Below are 27669 nucleotides of genomic sequence, written 5' to 3'. Positions count from 1 at the left end.
AATGTTGGTGGTTCAAATTCACCCAGAGGTGCCTTGGAAGAAAGGCCTGATGACCTACTTTCAAAAGATCACAGCCATTGAAAACCCTATGGAGCACAGCTCTACTGTGACACACACGGGGTTGCCATGAGTCAGAATCGGAGCTTTTTTGTTTGTTTGTTTGTTTTTAATGCCCTTTATAGAGAGGTTTGGTGGGTTTAAGTTTCTTTCCTCCTCAGATGACTGGGGCTGTGATAGAGATGCATACTTTTGTGACAGAGATAAGAATTAGCCCTCTACTCAGCTCTAAGCCCCAGAATTCACAGCTCCCTGGAATTCTGTGCAGGTGCTCTGAGAGAGAAACTGGACCCAGCCTCCCCCATATGAACCTAAGAGCTGGCTGTGTCTTTCCTGGCTGGAGCTGCCATGTGGCAGGTGGTACATCATGTAGCACGTCCCAGCAAGTCTTCAAACAAAAGGTGGGACCTTTCCACTCCCAGGTCTACCCTCTGCATCTGCCCAGGGCGGGAGGGGTGGGAACACACAGTTCTAGAAATGAGTTGCCAAATGATGTTTTCTCTCCAGTTGAGCCTCTTATAGCAAAAGTCCCTAGCTAACTACATTTGAAGGTGGTTTCACCATCACAACCATGATAGAAAGCAGTTGCAGGGATCCTTGGTTCAAATTCTAAAATGAAATATTCAAAATATGTAATGATTCTGTGTTGGAGGTCACAGAGGGCAACCAGGAAGTCAGCGATCCTCTATTTCACTGCACTGCCTCAGTTGGCTCATCTATAAAATGGGCATAATAAGGCATAGTGTTGTGATCCTTTAATAATATCATTAATTCATTTTTTACATATATGTATTCAATGGCTACTGTGTGTCAGACATTATTACACGGACATGGACCCTGCTCTGGTGGACATGTAAAGAAAACGAGCTGGACACCACCAAGTTGTGCCAGAAGCAGTAGTACAGGGGTAGCAGCCCCACCGTGGCACAAGGAGTAGCAAGGACCCACGTGAGATCTGAGACCCGTGGTCAAAGGCTAGCATTCAGAGAGACATTTGTCACTACCTTGTGCCTTCACCCACTCTATTGGATACAGTTGTGCAGCTGACATGGTTAATTCTTTAGTAGAGAGTAGGTTAAATATAATGAATGAAGTCATTCATCCAGATGACTTGATGGCCTCAGGCCCTTTATAAGGGCCACAGAAATGGAAACACCACCCAATGAGCACGGCAGGCATAACCAGATTAAAATTAATTAGGAAAAATACTCAAACACTGAAATGCTCTAGAAAAAAATAATTTTATGTTTCAGAAGAACATGCCTTCATGGGTGTGCATGCAAATGCACCAACAAAAGAGCCTGACACACATTTGATTAATATTTATTGAGCACCTACTATGTGCCAGGCACCGTGCTAGGCCCAGGGTATACAACTGTGAAGAAAATAGACAAAAATCCCTGATCTCACGAAGTTATATTCTAGTGGGGAGAGACAGGTGATAAACAAGTAAAATATATGTCAGGTGCTGAGAAATGCATGAGGAAAAATAAAGCAGAGAAGGCGAACAGGGGCTGGGGGACAGAGTTGCTATTGAACAAATGACTTAACCTTTCTAAGCCTCAATATTCTCACCTGTGAAACAGGTAATAATCTCAGTCTCATTAGATCCCCTTGATAATTACATTAGATAATGTAGATAATGGGAGTAATAGCACATGGGCCCTCAGAGGGACTCAATACATTCTTCCCTTAACCCGCCAATGCCAACAAAAGCCACTTGGCTAATGTTCAGAGGAAACATCTCCCTCACAGCATTTCAGAACATTCCTGTTTGTCCTTTTGCTCTATTGTCTGTATTGAGAGTATAATCTTGACCTTAGAAAATTCCAGGCATTTGTTGGAATCAATGAGGAGGTACCCTATGTTGTGGGAAATGTACAGACTTAAGAACCAGAGAGACATGAATTCAAATCCTGGCTCTGCCTCTACCAGTTGTCAGTCCTTAGTTTCATTGTTGTCGAACTGGAAAACATTATAGTCCCTACTGTAAAAGGTTTGGGAGAGGATTAAATTAAATCATACATCAAACTGTACCTAGAACACTCCCTGCATGTAATGGCTGCTCTGACAATTACAGTTCCTTCTCTTTGCCTGTGGGCACCAGAGTATGACTTGCCATGTCCAGAAGGCCAGCTGATGACAGCATCAGCACCTGCTGATCTTTCTGGGGTCATGCGTTTATGCCACACTTGTATCAGTCAAATAATCAGCCTTCACCCCAGGAAATTCAGATAAACAGACTTTAATGGAGGGGATACTTGCAGAGGTGCTGCCAGGTGAAAAGAACCAAGGGGGAATGGCGAAGCACCCACAAACAAGGAACAGCTGGAAGCCATTACCACCTTGGGCATCAAGGGGAGGAGAGCATGTTACTTGGGAGCTCAGGGAGAGGTGGAGCCTTGGAGGTTCCTTGGGCAGAGGGAGGGGAGAGGCTCTGGAAGGAGCTGTAATGATGAAGGGACAAGGCCAGTGCAAGAGACAAGTGCCAAAGCAAAGAGGGAGCAAATAAGAATTATCCCAGCCTCCTCCTCCTCCCCTGCCTCCAATCTGTTGCTCTCAATTGGCCAAAACCAGCTGAAATTTAGATCTCCCATTGGCCCAACTCAACTGAAATTTTATCCTTTCATTGGCCAACGTCCCTGGAGAAGGTCATCATGCTTGATAAAGTAGAGGATCAGAGAAAAAGAGGAAGACCCTCAATGAGAAGGACTGATACAATGGCTGCAACAATGGGCTGAAACGTAGCAATGATTGTGAGGATTGTCATGGATTGAATTATGTCCCCCCCAAAATGTGTGTATCAACTTGGTTAGGCCATGATTCCCAGTATGGTATGGTTGTCCTCTGTTTTGTGATTGTAATTTTATGTTAAGAGGATTAGGGTGGGATTGTAACACCACCCTCACTCAGGTCATCTCTCTGATCCAAGGCAAAGGGAGTTTCCCTGGGGTGTGGCCTGCACCACCTTTTATCTCTCAAGAGATAAAAGGAGAGAGAAGTAAGCAGAGAGCTGGGGACCTCAGACCACCAAGAAAGCAGCACCAGGAGTAGAGCACATCCTTTGGACTTGGGGTCCCTGCACCTGAGAAGCTCCTTGACCAGGGGAAGATTGAGGACAAGGACCTTCTTCCAGAGGCGACAGAGAGAGAAAGTCCCTGGAGCCAACGCCCTGAATTTGGACTTGTAACCTACTAGACTATGAGAAAATAAGTTTGTCTTTGTTAAAGCCATCCACTTGTGGTATCTCTGTTATGGCAGCACTAGATGACTAAGACAAGGATGGTGCAGGACCAGGCAATGTTTCATTCTGTTATGTATGGGGTCACTATGGGTCAGAACCCACACAATTGGCACCTCACAACAACATTGGCCAAACCCAACTGAAAGTGTGTCCTCCCATTGGCCAAGCCCAGCTGAAAGTAGATCCCCCCATTGGCCACACTCAACTGAAAGTGGGTCCCCCTTTTGGCCAAACCCAACTAAAAGTTGGCCCTCCCATTGAGCAAGCCCAGCTGAAAGCCAGCCATCAAGGGAGCTCAGTGAGTCATACCACAGAGATCAGTCTCCATGGCACAGAGCATGGTAGAAAGGGTTAACAATGGATCTGGGGCATAGAGGGGGTAAACAGAGAACGACCAGCACCCACCTATACCCTATCATAATGTTTACTTTTGAGACACTTTTGGACATCAGCTGTTCCTTTACAACAGTGGTCCTCACACCTGAGCACACATCAGACAGAATCTCTTGGGAGGCTTGTTAAAACACAGTTGGCCAGGCCCCACCCCCAGGGTATCTGGGGTGGAGTCTGAGTTTCTGGATTTCTAACAAGTTCCCAAGTGATTCTGATGCTACTGGTCTGAAGACCTACTGCTTTATAACATGAGATTTCTGGAGAGCAGCTTCCCTTCTTCCTTACTCAGCACTTAACCAGGTCCATAGGCATAAGCAGTTTACACTCAACTACTAACAAATCTGTCTTGAAAGAGTACAGCTAGAATGCTCTTTAGAAGCAAAGATGGCAAGGCTTCAACTTGCTCACTTTGTGCACATTAATTATCAGGAGGAACAGATCCCTGGAGAAGGACATCATGCTGGGTAAAGTACAGGGTTAGCGAAAAAGAGGAAGACTCTCACAAGATGGATAGACACAGTGGCTACAACACTGGGCTCAAACATACCTACTATTGTCAGGATGGCACAGGACCAGGCAACCTTTTGTTCTGTTATACATGGGGTCACTGTGAGTTGGAGATGACTCGACGACACCTAACAACAACACTAACCTGAAGCTTGGCAGTTGGAACCCACTCAGCAGCACCGTGGAAGAAAGGCCTGGAGACCTGCTTCCATAAAGATTACAGCAGCCAAGAGAACCCTATGGAGCACAGTTCTACTCTGTAACACTTGAGGTCCCCATGAGTCAGGATTGACTGGACAGCAACAGTTACTATGCCCACAGGACAGCTCCAGGCCTTCGCATTGCCAGCATGACATGTAGCTCAGAAATATCCAGGATAGATATCTGCAGCTCAGCTCACCTGACAGCCACAGGGCCGTGAACCCTACCAGATGGATTGTACTACCTTGCCTCCTTCCCTTGCCTTCACTCTCTCACCCTGTCCTTCCTCCCTCTGGGCCTTGTTCTCTGCCTGCTCCTCGTTAAAGCTCCCTGCCCTGCCTGCCTGCTGCACTGCTGATACTGTATAAGCATGTGCGACCCCCCCCCCACACACACACTCTGATTAGCTGCACCTGGACGCCTGGCCAGTTTCCTATGGGAAGATGAGTCAGCCACTCCTTGGGGCCCTGCAACATCCTGTGCTCAGGCTAGGAGGTCACAGTTCCTGGTCACACGACATTGCCTCTCTGCAGGCAGCCCTGCCACTCTGAAGCTTCCCCTGACATCTTTGTTGTAGGGGGAAAGAACACAGAACACTCCTGGGGCCCTGCCAAACATGGGTCATCTGTGAGGCCCCTCCTCAGTCTCCTAATGGGCCGAGACCCATGGGAGAGCTCTCCTCTTGCCCTTCTTGTCCTTGCCCAGCTCCTTATCGGACCCACCCCTTTCCTCAGCTTCCTGCTTTGAGGATGTAATTTTGACAGCAACGCCTCTTGTCCATCTTCACTAAACAGCTGCTAGTGTCATATATGAGAAGCCCCAGGGAGTGTCAGCAGAGGGAAGAGCCTTCTGTGAACACATGTTGTCTGGGCCCCTTATTCGTGGGCCCCTACTCCCACTCCATGCAGTTCTAGTCTGGCTCTTAGTCCCACCATCCTATGCTCCCTCTCCCACCCCAGGCACAGGGCAAGAAGGGACCAAGTCCTGACCAATCAGCACAACTCATTCATTCTCTAGGATGCAAGTCTTGGTCCAGGGTTGGGTCTGAGTGCCACGCAGGGGGGATCAGACTACTTTTCTGGGATGGGCGTGTGTAGCCATGTGCTGGGACCCCCGGCAGTGGCTCCTGTGCATCTCTTTGATAGCTTGAAATTGACCTGGTGGGAGTCTGTGCCATGGAAAAATTGACAAATGCTACAGATAGAGGTTTTTTATTTGGAGATCCAGTTGCTAAACATTTCACAGCACACCACGAGATGGCTAAACCAGGAGGCTGTGGAGACAGCAACTTCTTGAGCTGCCTGAAAAGAGCTGTGTGCAGCAGCAGGTGATAAAAGCAATGCAGAGAGAAGCAGAGTCAAGAATAGTTGAAGAGAGATTGTCAACAAAACGGTGTATGTGCCCCCTGGATCAAGCCCTGCCTGAACTTCGAACCAGCCCAGTTACATGAAACATAAATTGTCTGTTTCGCAGCAGCGAATTTGAATTGGGGCTTTTCCTTAAGCAATCTAAAGAAGCCTGACTGAAATGGGACGTAAGAGAAATTCTCTTCCTCTTAGGGATCCCTCCCCTCTCCCAACCCTAAAATTGTACCACAAAAGGGGACGCTTATTCAGTCCAAAAGGGATTCATCTCATGATTTGGGAGTGGAATGAAATGAAGCCTGATCAGGCCCCTGGCAAGCCAGGATGCAGGCCATCTAGGGTGTGGCTCTCCAGTATTAAGGAACCCTGGCATCACAACAGTTAAGTGCTCAGCTGTTAACCAAAAGGTCAGTGGTTCAAACCCACCAGCCATTCCACAGGAGAAAAATGTGAAAGTCTGCTTCCACAAAGATTTACAGCCTTGAAAGCCCTATTGGGCAATTCTACACTGTCTTACAGGATTGCTATGAGTCGGAATCAACTCCACAGCAGTGGGTTTGGGGTTTTTTTGGTTGCTTGTTTTCTCCAGTATTAGACTCACACTCTCAGCCCAGCTCTGGGGACCCCAGGCCCAGCCCCTCCAGGCATGAGGTCACCAGCTCAGAGAACTCCCACCACCACCACCATCATGAAGTCAAGCTTGAACCCCCTGATTTCCATTACTGGGGATCTCAGGATGCAAATGTTTGAATATTGGCCCCTTTCCAGCCAGGAAGCCTCCAAATCTTCCCACCCTGCCTGCCCAAGTCACTTCTGCATACCAGCCCTCTCAGGAAAGGTCAGTGCCAGCATGTCCCAGGAGACCCTGTTACTGCCTAAGCCCCTACTTTTGTGTATCTGAGAGAGGGCACTCTAGTGCCTTCACCCCTGAAAAAGATGGTACACTCCAGGCAACTGGCAGCCACCTCCCTCAAGGGTACCCTGTGTAACCCCAGCCTCAAAAGTGCCCTGCTACTGTTAGAACCTTGGGTGACACTTGACCCTTTCTAAAGTACCCCACTTGTGTTATTTCCTGGTCAACGCCCTGATCACTTTCCCTCTCAGGAATACTCCCACCGTTTGCCACATGGTAGTTGCCCTACTCTGCCCCACTCCCAGTCTTTTCCCCCATTGTGATTGGCCTTGAAACTCTGACACCAGAAGGTTCTGCAGGTCTTCCTTCCAGGAGAGAGAAAGAGGAAGAGGAGAGACTGTGGCTTATTCTGCGACCTGGCCTAACCATGGGAAGGGGGCCTGCAGGCTGAGCCCCAGGAGCTTAGAAGAGGAAAACAGCGAGTGGGCAGCCTGCTATGGACAGAAAAGGGGCCCTGGGCAAACAGTGCATCCAGCAGGGAGGGGCCTGGTGAGTTAAACCCTGTGTGGAAGCCAGCCTGGCCTCTGTGTGTCCAGACCCAGAACTGGACACACATACTTTCACACACATACACACCACCACACACACCACACAAATATATACCACGTATAATACACACACACTATACACATCACACACACACACTCTACACATAGCACCCATACATCACACACTGCACATACCACACACGTATGCACACACTCTACACATAGCACACACAGACACACATACTCTATACATACCACACACACACTCCACACATACCACACACATACACACACACCACACACACTACACATATCACACATTTACAGTCTACACATAGCACACTCATACATGCACACTTTACACATACCACACACATACATTCACCCACTCTACACATACCACACACATACACACACTACACATATCACACACACACTCTACATATAGCACACTCATACACACACACTTTACACATACCACACACTGCACACACCACATATCACACACACCACACACACCACACACACTCTCTACACATAGCACACTCGTACACCCACACTTTACACATACCACTCACATACACTCTACACACACCACACACACTCTACGTATGCCACACACACACACTACACACACCACACATGCACACCGTGCACACACCCTGTACTTGCTGCTATGCAGACATGAACAGAGACACATAACACCCACCAGTATATACACGTGCATGTACACATACATATATAAGCACACACGTACGATCACACGTGCATGCACATACATACTCAAATACACATGGACATATACTCTTACACATGCAAACACACACAGGCTTACATTTACACACACACACACACACACACCTGTCTACAAAAAAATCTGAGTTCAAAAGCAATCTCTAGGAGGCTTCCTGGATCAAACCTTTTTCCTCCTCACAGACAAATGCCAGTTTCTCTCCCCACTGCCGACTGCTGCAACCCCCGATGAGTGGGACGGTGCTTCCCACCCCTCCCCCGCCCCAAGCTTGCTTTCTTTTCCTGAGCAATTTTAGGTTCCCATCTGTCATTTTAGGTCATTCATCCCAAGCCAGAAGGTCAAAGAAGCCTACCCTACCTATCCAACCCATTAACTAATTACAGAAGGTGTCCGCATCACATCATATTAACCCCATCGAAGCAGCGCACCACCCAATACTTGCTTCCTGAGTTTCGCTGATAAAAATCATGCGCTGCTAGCTCCGTCCCTGGACAGCGCTGCAATGATGGATGGCCCGTGTCCAGAAAGGGCGTGGGTTGGCCACAGCAACCCACGTGTCTGGCAGAGGAGGGCATGGAGAGGCAGGCAGGGGCGAGTGGCCAGCTGCCAGGGTCACTGTTGCCTCAGCTGAGCAGGATCCCAGACTTCCTGGATACTGAGATATGGCTGCTCAGGCCTGGTGGGCCTAGACCTAGGGATGGCATGGCCTCTGAGGACAAGACAGGTGGGAAGGCTTGAAAGATCCCCCACCCCCTGCTTCTGGCAACTGTTCTTTCTGACCTTTCAGCTGCTGGTCACTCAGTCAGCAAGTTCAAGGCAGCTGGCTTGCAATTGACCACCCTTGGGCTGCAGGCAAAAACCTTCTTTCTGTTGGGTGGTCCTTGAATGCTGGTGGTCTCCAGGAGCTTTTCCTCACCTCTGCTAGGGGCTTGGAGGCCATGTGCACTGTGCAGGGACTGATGGATGGTCTATTCCCAAGCCAAGGTTGTTGGAGAGTCTGCATGCACACACATCTCGCTTTCCACTTCCAGGATTGGAATAAATTGCCTGATTGACAAAGCTCCTCCACAGTTCAAGTACACGGTGCCCCACATGTTGGCCGCAGCTAGAGTTGCCATCAGCTGACTTAATCCATTTATCTTATTTATACTGTATTCCACTTTTCATAAGCAGAGTTAGGGCCTCCTGGATCTGGTATGCAAATTTGACACAATGATTTGCAAATGAGCAGAGGCCTGGCACTTTTAAAAAATTATCGTTAAGAATGTTGCCACCCTGCCACTGGGTAGGCTAAGGGAGGTGGGAACTGAATGCCACCGAGTGTGAGACTCAAATTCCTTCCCTACATGGCTGGTGGGCACCCCCCATCCTCCCAATCTCCCAAACTCCCACTGACTCCTATCCCCTTACAGGTTCACTCCATTTTTGAGGGGTGATGGGGACAGACATCGTTGGGGAGAAAAAGGCGGACAGGAGATTCAAGAGAGCTGAACAAGGCCAGAGGGGTATGTCCAAGTTCAAGGTTGGAAGTGGTGATAAAGGCTGATACCTGCTATCCATGTGTCCAGTGGCCCCTGGAGTCCCACGCCAGCTGCCTCAGTGAGCAAAGGAAGGAGGCTCACTGATCGATTTTTTCTTTTTTAGGGGGGTGGTGAGGGGGTGGTAAGGAAGCGGACTCCCAGCTTTGTATAACCAGATCTGAATTTGAGTCTTAACCAGTTAACCAGTTACCGTGGATTAGATTTTGACTCATGGCGATCCCTTGTGTGTTGGAGTAGAACTGTCCTCCATAGGGTTTTCAGTGGCTGATTTTTCAGAAGTAGATTTTTTTTTTTTTTAGATTGCTAGGCTTTTCTTCCAAGGTGCCTCTGGGTAGACTCAAACCTTCATCCTTTTGGTTAGCAGCTAAGCGCGTTAACCATTTTCATCACTGAAGGGCCCCTGGGTCTGCACGGTGGCCACTAAATTATAAACCACAACCACACAACCTTACGGAATTCTTCTTTCCCCTTCATTCTCTCCTCAACATCCCCTTCAGGCAGATGGGGTTCAAAATTCCCAGGCAGCCGGGCCCAGCTTAGCCTTTATACATCATCCATGGCTCCAAAGTCAGGGTATGGATGAGGCTGAGCGGGCGCATAAGAATCTGAATCCTCCTAGGGAATGCCAAGCAGTACATTCACTGCGAGGTACCGGCTATGATCCCACAAGGCATCACAACGAGGGAGTCACCTCTGGCAGCCAGTGGGGGCCAGCAAGGAAACCCAGGCTTGAGAAATGGCAAAGGATCACCACTAAAGCACCTCCGTGAAGCACTGTGCCCCTTCCGCTCGCCCCAGCTTCAGCATTCTAGAAAGAAACCTCATTTTAGTTCAAGGTTCTAGGGATTAATTTGAAGCCAATGCCTTCCTTTAAAAAAAAAAAATACACTGGAGAAAAGAACATGTAATCCCAGATTTTCCAAAGGCAGGGCAGGAGACTTCAATAATAAAGTTGTATTTCATTTGGCGATCAAGGGAGGCTGTCCTTGTGCTTTTTTGTTTGTTTGTTTGTTTGTTTCCAAGTGTCCTTGATTATTGTTCTGTTTCTACGAATATGCAGAAGGGATATCTCCAGGGCAGCAGGCCCTTTTTCACCAGGAATTCCAAAAATGGCATTCAAAACATTTTGCCAATAGTTAGGCCAAAAGTGCAGTTCCCTACATGCAAATAACTGTGCCTAGTATCAGGAATGGTGTGGCAGGTTGTCTCTGACAAATAGGATGATGAAGTTTGCAGAGGCTTCCATAAAATTAATTACAAGGTCCTGAAGACGAGAGTGCCATGCTTAACCCCAAAGTGCCTGGTTTGCATTAAGAACCCACTCGGCCCTTTGCTATCCCTCCAGCTCTCAATGCAAACTCAAGGTTCTTTTGCAGCTTGTCTTAATATTATCCATCAAGGGCAAGTCACCATTGGTGACAGAGTCATGTTTTTAATTACTATGTTCTCCTTCACTTCTGAACAGTCTTGTTGTTATCATTCCAGAAGATAGGTACAAATATGACTTCTTTGGGGGTTCCCTGTGATCTCCACGAGGACTGCAGCTGCTAATGCAAGTCAACCAGGCCCCCAGCCAACAGGGTTGCTGATTATCAAGCCAAGAAACATCCAAACTCAGAAACTAATGAGCTGGCAGTGAGACCAAAACAGATGAAGAATGTGGAGCGCAGCGTTGGGGAGAGAGGCCACCGAGACAACCTTGGGAGGGAAACAGAGACGGGAGATAAACTTTAATTCTCCCAGAACATTTGTGGTTCCTAACAGACAAGGCAGCTGTGCTGACGGGAGCAGAAGGGAGCTGTTTATTTGAAGGTCTCAGAGATATGGCTGCAGTCCATCAGAGAAAAAATGTGGGGGCCATAAAAGAGGATATTTGTTCCCAGGAGGCTCTGCTTACTTAGGGAGGAGACTTTTGAAGACCAGCTCTCTCCCCCAACATTACTCTCCCTCCCTGGAATGACCTCTACCACCCACCCACCATACCTCTCCCAATCTGCTCAGCTACTCCAAGGCCAACAAGCGTTCCAGCCCCTCTGCTGGACTTTCCCAGCCAACAGTGGCTTTAATCTACTAAACACTTATTAAGTTCCTTCTGTGTCCCACACCCACCACTTGTCTGTCAGTTGATCACACTGTGGTTGCTTGCATGTTGCTGTGATGCTAGAAGCTATGCCACCAGTATTTCAAATACCAGCAGGGTCACCCATGGTAGACAGGTTTCAGCGGAGCTTCCAGACTAAGACTAGGAAGAAAGGCCTGGTGATCTACTGAAAATTAGCCAATGAAAACCTTATAGATCACAACAGAACATTGTCTGATTCGTTTGCTTTGGATGTGTCAGGGATCAATTGCTGGAGGAGGACTTCATGTTTGCTGAAGTGGAGGGCCAGCGACAGTGAGGGAGACGCTCAGTGAGATGGATTTGTACAATAACCAAAATGATGGACTCAAACATGTCAGCTATTATGAGAATGATGCAGGACCAGACATTCTGTTGTGCAGGGGGTCAACATGAGTTGGAGTTGACTCAACAGCTATCTATGTCCCATGCATTGGGCTAGGTGCTAGGGAGATGATTCTGGGCCAGTACCTGTCTGAAAGAAGAGTGGGGAGGACCAACATGTGAAGGAATACTACTAGGAAGTGGGAGCCCCAATGGCTATCCATTTAGTTAGGTAATCACGTTCTGCCTTGGGTATCATCTTGATCTGAGATTCCACTCAGGAATGTTTCAGACATACGCCTTGGGGCAGAGACGGACCAGACGCTCACCAAAACTGTGTATTCATTCTGGGCACCACTTAAACTAATTTTAAAGCCCCCTTTCGTCTTGATGATTGATTAGCTCTCACCAATCAAACGTGAGCAGAAGTCATGTGCCACTTCCTTCCCATTCCTTTCCCTCCCCTCCCCTCCTTCTCTTCCCCTCCTCTCCCCTCCTCTCTCCTCTCCTCTTCCTTTCTCCTGTCTGCTAGCTAGCTAATGCCACAGTGACCTTGAAGCCATGTGTTGAAGGACGCAGAGCCACATGTGTTAGGAGCCAGGGCGTGTCAGGTCAGGTTCCCTAAAAGCAGAGCTTGGGATAGGGGTTCCTATGCATGGGAGTTAGTAACAGAATGCTGCCAGGTTAAATCTGCAAGGGAGTGAGAAGAGGAGGATAAGGCAAGGGAAGAATCTAAACAACAGGTAACTCCCCAGGAAGCTCTAGAGTGAGTAGCTCCACAGGGATGCACCCACTTGAGGCAAAGGAGTCAGGCAATTTGCACCCTGTATCAGTCAGTCATGAGGCAGTGGTGGTTCAGTGGGAGAATTCTCACCTTCCATGCAGGAGACCCCGGTTTGATTCCCAGCCAATGCATCTAGTGCACAGCCACCACCCATCTGTCAGTAGAGGGTTGCGTGTTGCTAGGATGCTGACCAGGTTTCAGCAGAGCTTCCAGACTAAGACAGACTAGGAAAAAAAGGCCTGGAGATCTCCTTCCAAAAATCAGCCAGTGAAAACCCTAGGGATCACAAAGGTCCGATTTGCAACGGCTCATGGGGGCCAGGCAGTGTTTCATTCCGTTGTGCATGGGGTCCCATGAATCAAGGGCTGACTTGACAGAAGCTAACAACAACATAAGTCAGTCATTAGCTGTGGCCTCCCCCGGGATTGCCTAACGTCTCAGGCATTTCTGGGTGGCATGACTACCTGTCAATTCAGGGCAGATAGCTGCATAATGGTGCAGCTGTGAGCAATTAGTAGCAGATATTTACAGCAACTGCAGGATGGGAGCACCAACCTGATAAAGGGAAACTAAAAGAAGACGTAGTGGCATCTACTACAGTGTGACCCTAAATGACTGTCTGGCACAGAGCCCCCACCTACATTGGATTCTGACATGAGCAAAACGTAATCCCTTAATTGTGTTAAACCGCGAGATTTTGGATTTGTTTGTTACAGCAGGTAGTGTCGCGTACCCTGACTAATTGCACACCTAACCTCCTAAATCAGGGGTTGGAGAACTTTTTCTGTAAAGGGCCAGATTGTAAATATTTTCAGCTTTATGGGCCATATGGTCTCTGTCACTACTATTCAACTCTACGCTTGTATCGAGAGCAATCATAAGCCATATGGAAATGAATGGGTATGGCTGGATTTGGTTTGTGGGTATTTGTTTGCTGACCCCTGTCCTAAACTAGGAGCCCTGGTGGCACAGTGGTTAAGAGCTTGGCTGCTAACCAAAAGCTCAGCAGTTCAAATCCACCAGCCGCTTCTTGGAAACCCTATGGGGCAGTTCTAGTCTGTCCTACAGGATGGCTATAAGTCTGAATCTACTCGACAGCAACGGGTTTGGTTTTTGGTTTGCTCCTAAACTATGGAGTCCTTGGGTGGTGTGAATAGTTAATGAGCTTGGCTGCTAACCAAAAGGTTGGAGGTTCAAGTCCACACAGAGGCACCCCGAAAGAAAGCCCTGGTGATCTACTTCCAAAAAATCAGCCATTGAAAACCCTATGGAGCACAGTTCTACTCTGACACACAAGAGGTCGCCGTGAGTTGGAGTCGACTCCCTGGCAACTACTTTGGTTTTGGGGGGTTTTGGTCTTAAGCTATAACCCCTAAGAGTGGAAGCTAGGTCTTAGAGTTTTTTTTCTTTTTCACCTAAGACCTAGGATAGAACTTTACCTGTACTGTGCACCCCATCAGAACCCAGTCGATTGATTTGAAAATGTAAAAATAAAAGTAAGATTTTTCATTATGGTTGTTGCTTCATTTGATTGCAATTTGAGTAGTAACAAAATGGCTGACTTTCTGGGTTTGATTGGGATGGTTCTGGGTTCTGTGTGACCTATTAGAGATGGCTGGCTATAGCTCCCCATGTCCCGTCTCAAGTCTGCCTCACCAGTAGGAATAGAAAGTAGTTAGAGAGATCAGCAGCAGGCGCAGTGCTGACAGTGGAGGGCCCAGGCATGCGAAGGACCAGCAGCCTCACTGACGGTTAAAATAGAGGTCCATCCATCCAGCTTTTAAAGTCTCCTCTGCTACCATCTCATCTTGGCACTCCCACATCCAGTTTTAATGGTAAATAGACAAATATGGCAGCCATACCTGAGAAAGGTGTGGTAGTCAGGGGCTCAGTCCCATATGAGATGAGAGTCTGGACCACTCCACGAGGAAAGCTGTCCTTAAGGGTTAGAATTGTGCCCCCCTGGTACCTGTGAATGTGACCTTATTTGGAAATACGGTTTTTGCACTTGTAATTAGTTAACAAAACCTCACACTGGAGTAGAGTGGGCCCTGGTCCAATATGACTCGTGCCCTCATAAAAAGAGAACAGACACAGACACGGAGAGACACAGAGGGAAGATAGCCACGGGAAGATGGAGGCAGAGATTGGAGTGATGCTACCACAAGCCTGGGACTGAGAGAGACAAGAAAGGATCTTCCCCTAGAGCCCTTGGACACAGCATGGCCCTGCTGACACCCTGAATTCAGACTTCTACCCTCCAGATCCATGAGACAATAAATGTCTGTTGTTCTAAAACATAGTTTGCGGTGATTTGTTATGGCAGCCCTACGAAATGAATACAGCTGCCAAGTTCAGCAGAAGTGCTACTAAGTGTGAGGGAAGCAAGGAAGGCAAAACTTTGGCTTGCTTAGATGGTAGAGGGCAGGGTGGTGAATATCAGTTATGGCCTCAAGATCAACTAACCCTTCTTTTGTAAATTTCTGTTATGGATTGAATTGTGTCCCCCCAAAATATGTGTTGTAAATCCTAAACCCTATACCTGTAGGGGAGCCCTGGTGGTATAGTGGTTAAGAGCTTGGCTGCTAACCAAAAGGTCAGCAGCTCAAATCCACCAGTCACTCCTTGGAGACCCTATGGGGCAGTTCTACTCTGTCCTGTAGGGTCGTTATGAGTCAGAATCAACTGAAGGCAACGGGTTTGGTTTGGCTTTTTTATACCTGTGAATATAATCCCATTTGGGAATATGGTTTTCCTTGTTATGTTAATGAAGTCATGTCAGTGTATGCTTGGTCTTAAGCTAATCACTTTTGAGATATAAAAAAGCAGATTAGGCACGGAAGCACAGACGACTAAGGTGTGCCTGACCCAAGCCATATATGGTCTTTTCAATTGCTTCACATCCATGTAAAAGATGGACAATGAAAAAGGAGGAGAGAAGAAGAATTGATGCATTCTAAATGTGTTGGTGAAGAATATTGAATATACCGTGGATTAACAGAAGAACAAACAAATCAGTCTTAGAAGAAATACAACCAAAATGTTCCTTAGAAGTGAGGATGGTAAGATTTTGGCTTGCTTACTTTGGACATGTCATCAGGAAAGACCAATCACAAGAAAAGAACATCATGGTTGGTAAAGTAGAGGGCCAGCAAAAACAAGGGAAACCTCAATGAGATGGATTTCCACAATAGCCACAACAATGGGCCCAAACATATCAATGATCATAAAGATGGCACAGGACCAGGCAACATTTCCTTCTGTTATACATAAGGTTGCCATGAGTTGGAACTGACTCAATGGCAACTAACAACAACAACAACAACAAATCCAACAGTAACCAAAATAGTATGGTACTAGCACAAGGATAGACATGGAATAGAGTTGAAAGTCCAAAAAGAAGCCCTTACGTTTATGGTCAGTTGATTTTCAACAAAGGTGCCAGGGCAATTCAATGGGAAAGGATAGTCCTTTCAACAAATGATGCTGAGACAACTGGATATCTTCTTGCAAAAAGATGAATTTAGATCCTTACCTCTCATCATACATAAAAATTAACTCAAAATGGTAAAACTATAAAACTTTCAGGAAAGAAAATAAGAAAAAAAATTCTTGTAACCTTGGATTAGGCAGAGTTCTTAGATACAAAACCAAAAACATAATTCACAAAATAAAAAAATTAATAAATTGAACTACATCAAATTTTAAAACTTTTTCCCTCCAAAAGACATCATTAAGAAAATGAAAAGACAAGGCAAAGAGAAAATATTTGCAAATCATATATATGATAAAGATCTTGTATCTAGAATATATAAAGAAGTCTTAAAACTCAATAACAAGAAGACAAAGAACCCAACTAAAAAAAAAAGGGCAAAAAATTTGAGTAGACATTTCACCAAAGATACAGGAATGGTTCATAAGCATATGAAAAGATGTTCAACATCATTAGTCATTAGGGAAATGCAAATCAAAACCACAATGAGATATTACTTTATTTTTTTTTTTTACTAGGCTGACTATGACAAAAAGAAAGACAATAACAAGTGTTGCCGAGGATGTGGAGAATATGACACTGTGGGAATGTAAAATGGTACAGCCACTTTGGAAAATAATTAGAAAATCTCTTAAAAATTTAAACATAAATTTACCATTAAAAAAACCAACCTCACCAACAAAAAGACAAATAACAAAAAATAGGCAAAGGATATGAACAGACACCTCACCAAAGAAGACATTCAGGTGGCTAACAGACACATGAGGAAATGCTCGTGATCATTAGCCATTAGAGAAATGCAAATGAAAACTACGATGATATACTATCTTACCCCAACATTACTGGCAATAATCAAAAAATAACAAATGTTGGGGAGGTTGCAGGGAGATTGGAACTCTTATGCACCACTGGTGGAAATGTAAAATGGTACAACCACTACAGAAAATGATATGACGCCTCCTTAAAAAGCTAGAAATAGAAATACCATACAATCCAGAAATCCCACTCCTAGGAATATATCCTAGAGAAATAAGAGCCATCACAAGAATAGACATATGCACACCCATGTTCATTGCAGTGATATTCACATAGCAAAAAGATGGAAACGACCTAAGTGCCCATCAACAGATGAATAGATAAACAAATTATGGTACATATACCCAATCACATACTATGCAAAGATAAAGAACAATGATGAATCCAAGCAACATCTCACAACATGGATGAATCTGGAGTGCATTATGCGGAGCGAAATAAGTTAATTACAAAAGGACGAATATTGTATGAGAGCACTGTCTTAGTAACCTAGCGCTGCTATAACAGAAATACCACAAGTGGATGGCTTTAACAAACAGAAATTTATTCTCTCACAGTTTAGGAGGCTAGAAGTCCAAAATCAGGGTGCCAGCTCCAGGGGAAGGCTTTCTCTCTCTATTGGCTCTGGGGGAATGTCTTGGTCATCAATCTTCCCCTGGTCTAGGAGCTTCTCAGCACAAGGACCCCAGGTCCAAAGTATGTGCTCCACTCCTGGCACTTCTTTCTTGGTAGTATGAGGTCCCTCTTCTCTCTGCTTGAGTCTTTCTTTTATATCTCAAAAGAGATTGACTCGAGATACAACCTAGTCCTGTAAATTGAGTCATGCCTCATAAATATAACCTTCTCTAATCCTGCCTCATTAACATCATAACAGTTAGGATTTACAACACATAGGATAATCACATCAGATCACAAAATGGTAGACAACCACACAATACTGGGAATCATGGCCTAGACAAGATGACACACATTTTTAGGGGAGACAATTCAGTGTGTAACACCCACTATTCTAAAAACCCAAGAAAAGGTTTACACACAGAAAAAACAATCTTTGATGGTTACAAGGGAGAGGAGAGGTGGGGAAGGGAAATCGCTAACTAGATAGTAAACAAGCATTAACTTTGGTGAAGGGAAAGACAATACACAACATAGGGGAAGTCAGTACAACTTGACCAAGGCAAAGTCATAGAAGCTTCCTAGACACATCCAAACACCTTGAGGGACTGAGTTACTAGGGCTGAGGGCTGGAGACCATAGTCTTGGGGGACATCTAGGTCAATTGGCATAACATAGTTCATAAAGAAAATGTTCTACATCCCACTTTTGTGAGTAGCATCTGGGATCTTAAAAGCTTGCAAGCGGCCATCTGAGACACATCTATTGGTCCCATCTCGTCCAGAACAAAGCAGAGCGAAGAAAACTAAAGACACAAGGAAAATGTTAGTCCAAAGGACAAATGGGCCACATGAACCACAGCCTCCACCAACCTGAGCCCAGGAGAACTAGATGGTCCCTGGCTACCACCACCAACCACTCTGACAGGGATTACAGTAGCGGGTCCTGAACAGAGTGGGAGAAAAATGTAGAACAAAATTCAAATTCACACAAAAAAAAAAAAAAGACGAGGCTTCCTGGTCTGATGGTGACTAGACGAATCCCCGAGACTATGGCCCCTGGACACCCTCTGAACTCAGAACTGAAGCACTCCTGAATTCTACCTTTTAGCCAAAGATTAGACAGGCCTATAAAACAAACAATAACACAGATGAGGAACGTGCTTCTTACTTCCAAAAAGTGTACGAGATCAAATGGGCAACACCTGCACAAAAGCAAAGACAAGAAGGCAGGAAGGGACCGGAAATGTAGACGAATGGACACAGGGGACCCAGGGTGGAAAGGGTAAGCGGGAGAGTGCTGACACATTGCAGGACTTGCAACTAACGTCACCAATTTGTGTATAAAATTTTTGAATAAAAAACAAATTTGCGCTGTAAACTTTCCCCTAAAACATAATAAAATTTAAAAAAAGACAGTTGCCCTTGAGTCCCTTCTGACTCATGGTGAATCCATGTGTTTCAGAGTAGAACTGTGCTCCAAAAGATTTTTAATGACTGTGACCTTTCAGAAGTACATCATCAGACCTTTCTTCTCATGCACCTCTGGCTGGATTCAAACTACCAACCTTTCGTTTAGTAGCTGAGCTTGTAATCATTTGCACCACCCAGCGACAAATTTACCAAAAGACCCGGCAATTGTACTCCTAGGTATTTATCCAAAAGAAATGAAAACATATGGCCACACAAAAGCATGTATGTGAATGTTCATAGTAGTCTTATTCATAATAGCCCAAAAGTGGAAACGATCCAAATGTCCATCAACTGAGAATGGATAAATAAAATGTAGTATATCCATACTATTGTTGTTGTTGTGTGCTGTCAAGTCATTTCTGACTGATAGCTACCCTATATGACAGAGTAGAACTGCCTTATAGGGTTTCCTAGGCTATAATCTTTACTGGAACAGATAGCCAGGTCTTTTCTCCTGCAGCGCAGTTTGTGAGTTCAAACTGCGACCTTTGGGTTAGCGACCCAACGCTTAACCATTGCACCACCAGGGTTATTTGTCCATACAATGGAATACTACAAATAACAAAAAAATTAAAAGGAACAAAGTACTGATAGATGCTACAACACGGATGAACCTTGAAAACATCCTAAGTGAGAGAAACCCCAGACGCAAAAGACTACATATTGTAGGATTCTATTTATATGAAACATCCAGAAAAGGCAAACCTATAGAGACAGGAAGTAGATTAATGATTATTTGGGGCTGGGAGTGGAAATGGGCAGTGACTGCTAATGGGCACCAGGGATCTTCTTGGGTGAGAGAAATGTTCTAAAGTTGAATTGGGGTGATGGTTGTACAACTTTATACTTTTACTAAAAATCTTTGAACTGTACACTTAAAATGGGTGAATTTTATGGTATGTAAATTATACCTCAATAAAGCTGTTTAAAAACAAAAGAAAAAACTCTCTGCATGTAACTCTCCATCTCAAGGTCTATTTCTGGGGAACCCATCTAAGACAGCATACATTGTGTTACGAAAGAAATGCCCATTACGTTTTATTTCTAGCCAAATTTGAGACAGTCGTGTTTTTAAGATGACAATCCTCAAAGTGTGCCCAAGCACACAGAGCTCCCCTTTCCCACCTCCAAGATCTCTCCCTTTATACCATACCATCATCCTCGTCACCCTTCTCTGACTCCAGCTCTTGGACCCAACATTGGTATACCTTCCCGCAAGAAAATAACACAGTCCCTGCCCACATGATGCCAAGTTACAGGGGCATATCCTACCATTTCTGATCATTTTAGATTATGAATTCCTATCTTTAATAGATGTTACCATTCAGCGCTATTCATCATAATTCTTTGGCCTGAGAAGCCCAGATACCTGGAGGTGTAAACACTGGTGGTATAAATTACCTGTGTTTGGTGGAGAGTGAGGGTCACCAGGTTGGCAGGACTGAGCCCATGAGACAGACTAGGAAACAGAGAAGAGAAGGGGACAAAAGGAGCTGATAAACAAGGACTCCAAGTTCATCCCCACAAGGCTGGCTGCTCGTTGCTCAACGTTGCGAGACACTGACTTCTTAGAGGTTTGCAGTAACAGCTTGCTCGAGCCGGAAATTGCTGTGAATGTGCTTGCTGCCTGAGGCTGAGCTTGTAAAAAGGGTTTTCTGGTATCCTTGCCTCTCTGACAGGTCTGGGACATTCTGTGCCCCTTCAGAGGCAGCTGAACCTAAGCCCCAGCAACACTGCCCCCAATCTCTAGACCAATGTCCCATTTCGCTCCCTCATTGTTGGGTTCGATTTCAGCCAATGCCCTCATGTGCAGCCACTACCCACCCGTCTGCCAGTGGGGGGCTGTATGTTGCTATAATGCTGGTGGAAACTTGGGTGGCATAGTGGTTAAGAGCTATGGCTGCTAACTAAAAGGTCAGCAGTTCAAATCTACCAGGTGCTCCTTGGAAACCCTATGGGGCAGTTCTACTCTGTCCTGTGGGTTCACTGTGAGTCAGAATCAACTTGATAGCAACGGGTTTGGGTTTTTTGTTTGTTTTTTTGGTAAAATGCTCGTGGCGTAGTGGTTAAGTGCTACGGCTGCTAACCAAAAGGTTGGCAGTTTGAATCCACCAGGCATTCCTTGGAAACCATATGGGGCAGTTCTACTGTGTCCTGTAGGGTAGCTATGAGTCAGAATCAACTCAACGCCACATGTTTGGGTTTTTTTATAATGCTAAATGGGTTTGAGCAGAGCCTCCAGACTAAGCTGGACTAGGAAGAAAAGCCTATCAATCTACTTCTGAAAATCAGCCAGTTAGAACCATATGGATCACAGCAGTCCAATCTGCAATTGCTCATGGGGATGGTGCAGGAGCGGGCGGCGTTTTGTTCCATTGTGCATCGAGTCCCCATGAGCCAGGGGCCAATTCAAGGGCAGCTAACAACAACTATTAAAAAGCACTTGAAATGTGGCCAGTGCAACTGAGAAACTGAATTCGTAATTTTACTGAGTTTTAATTTATTTTAATTTAAAGTCAAATATCCATATGTGGCTAATGGCTATTGGAGTGGATGGCACAGCCTCCGAGGCATAAAACAGCAGGGGCGTTCTCAGAAGTGCAAGTAGTGTTATGAGGCAGAAGTTCAAGGCGCCTGGGCACCGCTGCTAGAGACCCAGCCAGGGAAAGAGGCCGGGAGGAGGAGCAGCATGTGCGGAAGTCTGGGTCACTCTGCCAGACAGCAACACATAGACATCCAATTGACACACCCAATAAAGTCATCGGTCCTCTCTTTCCCCCTCCACTCTCCTCAAGCCCAAGAGTTGCAAACTCAAATGCCTACAGCTGCCAGGGGCTGGGGGCAGGAGTGTGAAAGGGCCTCCATGCACGGTGTGGGCACCCCAGGCACTGGGTTCAAATGGATGGTGCGAGCCCATGAAAAGAAAGCAGCCGCTACTCAGCATCAGTTACACTGATGTTGTCTGCAAATGAAGGCTCAGGATTGTCAGATTGTCAGAAGTTTCAAGAGAACCCAGAAATCACTATTTATTTTGCGAAATCTTTCAGCGTTTAAATGTTGGTTACTTTTTTTAATACCCTGCAGGCCAAAAAAACAGCCAGTCTTGCCTGGGATTTGGTCCTTGCACTACAAGTTTACTGCCATTACTCAAAAAGCCAGTCTCGGACTGAAGTTTGGTCCTTGAACTATGAGTCTGTAAACAATACTCCGATCCCTATGTCTTGTAGCACCTGCCATGCTATATAGATAGCACATACCTGTGCTGGTATGTCCATCTCTCCTGCTAGGCTCACCATTCCTCAAGAACAGGGACCAAGGCTTCATTTATCTGTCATTCCCAGGACCTAGTGAAATGTTTAATAGCCATAAAAATGGACTCAAACATACCAACGATCATGAAGATAGTGCCGGACCAGGCGACGTTTTGTTCTTTTATACCTAAGGTCACCATGAGTGGGAGCCAACTCCCATTCTTACATGTTCAAGGTCACACCCTAACAACAACAACGATAGCAGTACAACATCTGCACATAGTCATTGTTTGTTGAATGAACAAATTTCATTCATGAAATAATTTTGCCAGCCAAGGCACTGGCTCAAAGAAACAGCAGCAAAGGAGTTAAAACGCAGGAAATGAAGTAGGCTTTGGGACAAAGCCCTGTTAATTGCTGTCTTACCAGAAATCCTTTCCCCTGCAAATCCTCGGGCTGTAAATTAAGATCTGAATTGTTGTTTTGAGCACAGCTTTCTCCAAACCACAGATTTGCAAAAGCGTCTCTTCTCTTCCCGGTAGTTTGAGGCCTCACAACCGTCTTCTGCTATTCAATCTTGCTGAAAAGTGGGCTGAGACCACTAGGTCTCCTGTGAAAATTATCAGACTTGTGGACGGCTGATGTGGGATTTAGCGCGATGCCTCTGTCCTTGTTACCAGGAAGGACCCAGCCCTGAAGCAACACTGTGGGGAGGAAGCTCTCTGACCTTGGGGGCCCCTCCAGAGCTGCCTGCAGGGAGGCTGGAGTCAGCAGGTGGCTTCCCAGAATGGAGAATCTGGGTCCACAGTCCCCTTGCTTGTTCCGCTCCACATTCCAACAGCAGCCTAGGGGAAGTCATTTCAACTCTTTGCTCCAGTTGCTTCAAGCGTTGACTGGAAGAAACGCATTACACAGCATGGCAGCTTCTGAAAGCCAGGTGGATCTTTGTGCAGTGATTTCAAATTTGTGGCTATATGATTAGGCACCAAACCCAAGTAAATCTGCAGTGGAACTTCTTAAAAAGACAAGGGCCGGGGCACCACAGCAGACACAGAAGTGTCTTCTCCTGAGGAACCCACACTAGCCATCCTGGTAGACAGCACGCAACTGCTTCCTGGGTATTTTCTCTCTGGGGCCATTTTGGAGATTTGAATATCTGAAATTCATCCCTGTGGAATCGAGGGTAAAAGGCACCAAGAGGACTTTGAGTGAACCCTCTCCCCCTTGCTGTATAGATGAGGAAATTGAGGCTCCCATTTCTTACATGTTCAAGGTCACACCCTCCACTGGATTTCCCCAGCCAACAGCAGTTTTATCTACTATACACTTATTAAGTTCTTTCTATGTCCCACGCCCACCATCTGTCTGTCAGTTTGTCATACTGTGGTGGCTTGTGTTTTGCTGCGACGCTAGAAACTATGCCACTGGTATTTCAAATACCAGCAGGGTCACCCATGGTGGACAGGATTCAGCATATCTTCCAGACTAAGACAGAATAGGAAGAATGACCTGGCGGTCTACTTCTGAAAAAATTGGCCAGTGAAAATCTTACAAACAGCAGTGGAGCATTGTCTGATATGGTGCCAAAAGGTGAGTCCCTCAGGTTGGAAGGCACTCAAAATACAACTAGGGAAGAGCTGCCTCCTCAAAGTAGAGTCGACCTTAATGACGTGGATGGAGTAGTTTTCAGAACCTTCATTTGTAGATGTGGCATGGCTCAAAATGAGAAGAAACAGCTACAAACACCCATTAACAATGGGCTCAAACATAGCCAAGATTGTGAGGATGGAGCAGGACTGGGCAGTGTTTTGTCCTGTTCTACATAGGGTCGCTATGAGTCAGAACTGACTTGGCAGCACCTAACAACAACAACAAGGTTACACTGCTAGCCATGCCCCCAAGCCCAACCCAGCACTCTCTTCCTTATATCGCACCACAGAGCCTCTCATTAATCCATAGGTCTGAGCACACTAGTGCCCCCTCAGAGTCATTTATGACAAAGGCCATTTTTCACAGTAGGCTATAATCTGCTAAAATCTTCGCCTGCATTCCAGGGTAAGAATGCCTGTATTTCACCGAGTAGGTTAATCACAAATATCAACTGACGAGGTGGGAAGACAGTCAGGGAAAGAAAGGAACCCTCGCTATCCACAGTCAACTTTTGAAATGGGACCCATTTTACTTCCTCTGCCCATACAACAATAGAAACCTCTTAAGAGGTTCAAAGAAGAAGAACAGAGCATCAGAATTGGAGGAAGACTCATTAACAACCTGCATTATGCAGATGACACAACCTTGCTTGCTCAAAATGAAGAGGACTTGAGACACTTACTGATGAAGATCGAAGACCGCAGCCTTCAATATGGATTACACCTCAACATAAAGAAAACAAAAATCCTCACACGTGGACCAATAAGCAACACCATGATAAATGGAGAAAAGATTGAAGTTGTCAGGGATTTCATTTCACTTGGATCCACAGTCGACACTCACGGAAGCAGCAGTCAAGAAATCAAAAGACACATTGCATTGGACAAATCTGCTGCAAAGGACCTCTTTACAGTGTTGAAAAGCAAAGATGTCACCCTGAAGACTAAGATGTGCCTGACCCAAGCCATGATGTTTTCAATCGCATCATATGCATGTGAAAGCTGGACAATGAATAGGGAAGACCGAAGAATTGACGCCTTTGAATTGTGGTGTTGGTGTAGAATATTGAATATACCGTGGACCGCCAAAACAAAGAACAAATGTGTCTTGGAAGAAGAACAACCAGAACGCTCCTTAAGCAAGGATGGAGAGACTTTGACTCACATGTTTTGGACACGTTGTTAGGAGGGATCAGTCCCTGGAGAAGGACAGCATGGTTGGCAAAGAACAGGGTCAGCGAAAAAGAGAAAGACCCTCAATGAGATGGATTGACACTGTGGCTGCAACAATGGGCTCAAGCATAATAAGGATAGTGAGGATGGCACAGGACCAGGCAGTGTTTCATTCTGTGATACATAGGGTCGCTATAAGTCAGAACCGACTTGATGGCACCTAACAACAACAACAAAAGGCTTGAATCGTTAAGTGCTCAACTACCAGCTGAAGGGTCATCGGTTTGAACCCACCCAGAGGCACCTCAGAAGATAGGCCTGGCAATCTGCTTCTGAAAGGTCATAGCCTTGAAAACCCGACAGAGCCTTTCTACTCTGCACACATGGGGTTGCCATGAGTCAGACAGCAACTAGCAACAACAGTAACAGAACTTGTAACATTTAGTAAAACTCTTTTAAATACCTGGCTATCAAATAATATTCTCTCTAAACCGATAGATGGTTTCTTTAGAAAGATAATTTATGAGTTATTTATATTAGTCTCCAGTGTCCAGGGCTGCCATCATTGAGATGAAGTGCTAGGGACAGAGTGAAATCCTTTAATTTCTCTCGCATGTGTTGCATGTTGCAGGCAAAGAAAATATAATGCAAAGTGCTTACATATTTCAGCAGCATAATAGCTTGATGAAGATTTCTAAATTTTTCAAAATGTCATTTCTTTCCAAAAGATGGATTATTTCTGTTGGGGTTTCATCTACCTAATTATTCCTGCCTTGATTACTTAACTACTCCAAATATTTCATCCCTCCATGCTCTTATCATGTTCAGCATGTTAGAAGAAGTGCAGCAGCTTATTAGCACAAAGTAGACCATCCCGTTTCCTGGTAGTTAGTATGGGAAGGTGGGTTACAAAAGGGAGTACCAGAAAACTCCCAGATGAAGCAGCTGGCCTCACAGCAGCCTCCGTCCACTTGCAATGATACAGGCTTGTCTGAGGCCTTGTCAGCCGGAACATTGTTTCATCTTCCAAACAAGTGCCCTGCCCCCAGTCCCAGGAGACAGAGCTTGCTGTCCAGCGCCATGTCTGTACATTACATAGACCTAGCATATGGGCTCTGCTTTTCTCTAACTAAACAACCAGGTGCCTTTTAGTTCATTTTGATTCATGGAGACCCCATGTGTGCAGAGTAGAACTAGAACTGCTCCATAGCGTTTTCAATGCTGTGACCTTTTGGAAGCAGATCGCCAGGCCTATCTTCTGAGGTGCCTCTAGGTGGATTCGAATCACCAACTTTCTCTTTAGTAATCGAGCCCTTAAACACCACCCAGGGACTCCGCATTTCTCTAGATGAGTGGTTCACAGACTTCAGCCTGGGAGGCTGGTTAAAAGATACTGCTGAACTCCACCCACCCACCCCCACCCCTGAAGTTCAGCTTCAGCAGGTCCAGGGTGGGGCCTGAAAATCTGCATCTCTAACAAGTTCTCAGGGGATGCTGATGCTGCTTGTCCCAGGACCATACTGCGAGAATCTGTGCTCTAAGACATTTTTTCTTTCTTTTAAAAAATAATTTACAGCTTTAGTGCTGTGGTTGTTGTCTGTATTGGGCTGGAAACTAGAACCCTATGTGACATTTATTTGAGTTTGTGAATGTCTGTCCAGTGGAAGAGACCTCTGAATTCAAATGAGCACAATAACCACTGAGGTAAAAGGTTAAGGGCCTCAAAGTGGAAGAAAAGTAAGAAAAAAGGGAGGGAGGAAAGGAGAGAAAGTGGAAGAAAGGAAGGAGGGAGGTAGGGAGGAAGAAAAAGACATACACGGTTGGAAAAGGCATATTCAAGAACATCTCCGGAGAGTGTGATTCTAAATCTATGGCCCTGAAGAGTCTGGGAGTAGGCACAGCTCCGTGGCTCAACTAAAAGAGAAAGGAAGGTGGCTTTTCTCCGTGCTTCCTCTGACGTGGGGATAGCAGGGGTCGTTTACCCTACCGCCCGCGGGTCACCCTTCACTCCCACGTGGGTGATGGGCAAAGGGCAAGACAGGAGCCTAGCGCCTGCCCCGGGTGCACCTGCCACGCCAGGGAGGGAGGCCCGCGCCCTCTGGCAGATCCCACAACCTGGAAACAAGCCAGACTCCGTCTTTCTTGGAGCGATCCCGGGTCGCTAGGTTTGTTTCGTCTGTTTTTTTTTTTTTTTTCCTAGTTTATTAAGCCGCCCCGCCTGAAGTCCGCCCCTTGCTCAGCGGTCCGGAAGGGTGGGAGGGGCGCGGTCAGTGCCCGGGGCTCCGGGAGAGCCGGCTCCTATTTCCCGATTATAAAGAAGCGTTTGTTGGGGGCTGATGAATTGCGGCAGACTGGGGCTGGCCGGGACGCACACCTGTGATGCTCTGCAGTCGCGGCCTCTGTGCCTACTGGGGTCTATTGATGCATCCAGTGTGGCCGTAGGTTTTCTTTTCGCTGGACCTTCGGGGGGTGGGGGAGATTCGGGCAGCCACTCGCTCCCCACCCCCAAGT

At 46.0% G+C, this 27669-nt stretch overlaps 1 long non-coding RNA gene across 1 annotated transcript in view; it reads right to left on the bottom strand.

Annotated features, from left to right (window-relative positions):
* Window positions 1–11128: 11128 nt before the first annotated feature.
* Window positions 11129–27669, bottom strand: part of LOC126068908 (uncharacterized) — a 191238-nt gene continuing 174697 nt past the window's right edge. The window contains exon 4 of the long non-coding RNA XR_007515770.1: window positions 11129–11160. This is a non-coding gene — a long non-coding RNA (uncharacterized LOC126068908). The remainder of the gene's footprint in view (window positions 11161–27669) is intronic.

Source organism: Elephas maximus, chromosome X (genome assembly GCF_024166365.1).
Source record: "Elephas maximus indicus isolate mEleMax1 chromosome X, mEleMax1 primary haplotype, whole genome shotgun sequence".
NCBI classification, from domain to species: Eukaryota; Metazoa; Chordata; class Mammalia; order Proboscidea; family Elephantidae; genus Elephas; species Elephas maximus.
This window is presented reverse-complemented; position numbering and strand designations above follow the sequence as displayed.